Source organism: Strix aluco, unplaced genomic scaffold (assembly GCF_031877795.1).
Source record: "Strix aluco isolate bStrAlu1 unplaced genomic scaffold, bStrAlu1.hap1 HAP1_SCAFFOLD_33, whole genome shotgun sequence".
In the NCBI taxonomy this organism is placed as follows: Eukaryota; Metazoa; Chordata; class Aves; order Strigiformes; family Strigidae; genus Strix; species Strix aluco.
Window position 1 is genome coordinate 2910503 of NW_027436647.1, and position 4372 is coordinate 2914874.

The following is a 4372-nucleotide window of genomic DNA, read 5'->3' on the forward strand; positions in this document are numbered from 1 at the left end:
TGTTTTCTGCACAAAAGCGATTCTTGCGAAGCAATGTGAACACTTCTGCTTCCCAGGCACAGAGAAGGTGCTATCAGGGAATTCTCTGCCTGCCTTTCCCCAGTGCTCTGCAAGCTCTCCAGGACAACATAGAATCTGGGGCTCTGTGCTTTCTTTGCTTCTGAACAAGTGTTACTGTTTTCTGCACAAAAGCGATTCTTGCGAAGCAATGTGAACACTTCTGCTTCCCAGGCACAGAGAAGGTGCTAGCAGGGAATTCTCTGCCTGCCTTTCCCCAGTGCTCTGCAAGCTCTCCAGGACAACATAGAATCTGGGGCTCTGTGCTTTCTTTCGTTCTGAACAAGTGTTACTGTTTTCTGCACAAAAGCGATTCTTGCGAAGCAATGTGAACACTTCTGCTTCCCAGGCACAGAGAAGGTGCTAGCAGGGAATTCTCTGCCTGCCTTTCCCCAGTGCTCTGCAAGCTCTCCAGGACAACATAGAATCTGGGGCTCTGTGCTTTCTTTCGTTCTGAACAAGTGTTACTGTTTTCTGCACAAAAGCGATTCTTGCGAAGCAATGTGAACAGGCACAGAGAAGGTGCTATCAGGGAATTCTCTGCCTGCATTTCCCCAGTGCTCTGCAAGCTCTCCAGGACAACATAAAATCTGGGGCTCTGTGCTTTCTTTCGTTCTGAACAAGTGTTAGTGTTTTCTGCACAAAAGCGATTCTTGCGAATCAATGTGAACACTTCTGCTTCCCAGGCACAGAGAAGGTGCTAGCAAGGAATTCTCTGCCTGCCTTTCCCCAGTGCTCTGCAAGCTCTCCAGGACAACATAAAATCTGGGGCTCTGTGCTTTCTTTCCTTCTGAACAAGTGTTAGTGTTTTCTACACAAAAGCGATTCCGCGAAGCAATGTGAACACTTCTGCTTCCCAGGCACAGAGAAGGTGCTAGCAAGGAATTCTCTGCCTGCCTTTCCCCAGTGCTCTGCAAGCTCTCCAGGACAACATAGAATCTGGGGCTCTGTGCTTTCTTTCGTTCTGAACAAGTGTTACTGTTTTCTGCACAAAAGCGATTCTGCGAAGCAATGTGAACAGGCACAGACAAGGTGCTATCAGGGAATTCTCTGCCTGCCTTTCCCCAGTGCTCTGCAAGCTCTCCAGGACAACATAGAATCTGGGGCTCTGTGCTTTCTTTCCTTCTGAACAAGTGTTACTGTTTTCTGCACAAAAGCGATTCTTGCGAAGCAATGTGAACACTTCTGCTTCCCAGGTACAGAGAAGGTGCTATCAGGGAATTCTCTGCCTGCCTTTCCCCAGTGCTCTGCAAGCTCTCCAGGACAACATCAAATCTGGGGCTCTGTGCTTTCTTTCCTTCTGAACAAGTGTTACTGTTTTCTGCACAAAAGCGATTCTTGCGAAGCAATGTGAAGACCTCTGCTTCCCAGGCACAGAGAAGGTGCTAGCAGGGAATTCTCTGCCTGCCTTTCCCCAGTGCTCTGCAAGCTCTCCAAGACAACATAGAATCTGGTGCTCTGTGCTTTCTTTCCTTCTGAACAAGTGTTACTGTTTTCTGCACAAAAGCGATTCTGCGAAGCAATGTGAACACTTCTGCTTCCCAGGCACAGAGAAGGTGCTAGCAATGAATTCTCTGCCTGCCTTTCCCCAGTGCTCTGCAAGCTCTCGAGGACAACATAAAATCTGGGGCTCTGTGCTTTCTTTCCTTCTGAACAAGTGTTACTGTTTTCTGCACAAAAGCGATTCTGCGAAACAATGTGAACAGACACAGAGAAGGTGCTAGCAGGGAATTCTCTGCCTGCCTTTCCCCAGTGCTCTGCAAGCTCTCCAGTACAACATAGAATCTGGGGCTCTGTGCTTTCTTTCCTTCTGAACAACTGTTACTGTTTTCTGCACAAAAGCGATTCTGCGAAGCAATGTGAACACTTCTGCTTCCCAGGCACAGAGAAGGTGCTAGCAGGGAATTCTCTGCCTGCCTTTCCCCAGTGCTCTGCAAGCTCTCCAGGACAACATAGAATCTGGGGCTCTGTGCTTTCTTTCGTTCTGAACAAGTGTTAGTGTTTTCTGCACAAAAGCGATTCTGCGAAGCAATGTGAACACTTCTGCTTCCCAGGCACAGAGAAGGTGCTAGCAGGGAATTCTCTGCCTGCCTTTCCCCAGTGCTCTGCAAGCTCTCCAGGACAACATAGAATCTGGGGCTCTGTGCTTTCTTTCCTTCTGAACAAGTGTTACTGTTTTCTGCACAAAAGCGATTCTGCAAAGCAATGTGAACAGGCACAGAGAAGGTGCTATCAGGGAATTCTCTGCCTGCCTTTCCCCAGTGCTCTGCAAGCTCTCCAGGACAACATAGAATCTGGGGCTCTGTGCTTTCTTTCCTTCTGAAAAAGTGTTAGTGTTTTCTGCACAAAAGCGATTCTTGCGAAGCAATGTGAACACTTCTGCTTCCCAGGCACAGAGAAGGTGCTATCAGGGAATTCTCTGCCTGCCTTTCCCCAGTGCTCTGCAAGCTCTCCAGGACAACATAGAATCTGGGGCTCTGTGCTTTCTTTCCTTCTGAACAAGTGTTACTGTTTTCTGCACAAAAGCGATTCTTGCGAAGCAATGTGAACACTTCTGCTTCCCAGGCACAGAGAAGGTGATATCAGGGAATTCTCTGCCTGCCTTTCCCCAGTGCTCTGCAAGCTCTCCAAGACAACATAGAATCTGGTGCTCTGTGCTTTCTTTCCTTCTGAACAAGTGTTACTGTTTTCTGAACAAAAGCGATTCTGCGAAGCAATGTGAACACTTCTGCTTCCCAGGCACAGAGAAGGTGCTAGGAAGGAATTCTCTGCCTGCCTTTCCCCAGTGCTCTGCAAGCTCTCGAGGACAACATAAAATCTGGGGCTCTGTGCTTTCTTTCGTTCTGAACAAGTGTTAGTGTTTTCTGCACAAAAGCGATTCTGCGAAACAATGTGAACAGACACAGAGAAGGTGCTATCAGGGAATTCTCTGCCTGCCTTTCCCCAGTGCTCTGCAAGCTCTCCAGGACAACATAGAATCTGGGGCTCTGTGCTTTCTTTCCTTCTGAACAAGTGTTACTGTTTTCTGCACAAAAGCGATTCTGCGAAACAATGTGAACACTTCTGCTTCCCAGGCACAGAGAAGGTGCTAGCAGGGAATTCTCTGCCTGCCTTTCCCCAGTGCTCTGCAAGCTCTCCAAGACAACATAGAATCTGGGGCTCTGTGCTTTCTTTCCTTCTGAACAAGTGTTACTGTTTTCTGCACAAAAGCGATTCTTGCGAAGCAATGTGAACAGGCACAGAGAAGGTGCTATCAGGGAATTCTCTGCCTGCCTTTCCCCAGTGCTCTGCAAGCTCTCCAGGACAACATAAAATCTGGGGCTCTGTGCTTTCTTTCGTTCTGAACAAGTGTTACTGTTTTCTGCACAAAAGCGATTCTTGCGAAGCAATGTGAACACTTCTGCTTCCCAGGCACAGAGAAGGTGCTATCAGGGAATTCTCTGCCTGCCTTTCCCCAGTGCTCTGCAAGCTCTCCAGGACAACATAAAATCTGGGGCTCTGTGCTTTCTTTGCTTCTGAACAAGTGTTACTTTTTTCTGCACAAAAGCGATTCTTGCGAAGCAATGTGAACACTTCTGCTTCCCAGGCACAGAGAAGGTGCTAGCAGGGAATTCTCTGCCTGCCTTTCCCCAGTGCTCTGCAAGCTCTCCAGGACAACATAGAATCTGGGGCTCTGTGCTTTCTTTCGTTCTGAACAAGTGTTACTGTTTTCTGCACAAAAGCGATTCTTGCGAAGCAATGTGAACACTTCTGCTTCCCAGGCACAGAGAAGGTGCTAGCAGGGAATTCTCTGCCTGCCTTTCCCCAGTGCTCTGCAAGCTCTCCAGGACAACAGTGAATCTGGGGCTCTGTGCTTTCTTTCGTTCTGAACAAGTGTTACTGTTTTCTGCACAAAAGCGATTCTTGCGAAGCAATGTGAACAGGCACAGAGAAGGTGCTATCAGGGAATTCTCTGCCTGCATTTCCCCAGTGCTCTGCAAGCTCTCCAGGACAACATAAAATCTGGGGCTCTGTGCTTTCTTTCGTTCTGAACAAGTGTTAGTGTTTTCTGCACAAAAGCGATTCTTGCGAATCAATGTGAACACTTCTGCTTCCCAGGCACAGAGAAGGTGCTAGCAAGGAATTCTCTGTCTGCCTTTCCCCAGTGCTCTGCAAGCTCTCCAGGACAACATAAAATCTGGGGCTCTGTGCTTTCTTTCCTTCTGAACAAGTGTTAGTGTTTTCTACACAAAAGCGATTCCGCGAAGCAATGTGAACACTTCTGCTTCCCAGGCACAGAGAAGGTGCTAGCAAGGAATTCTCTGCCTGCCTTTCC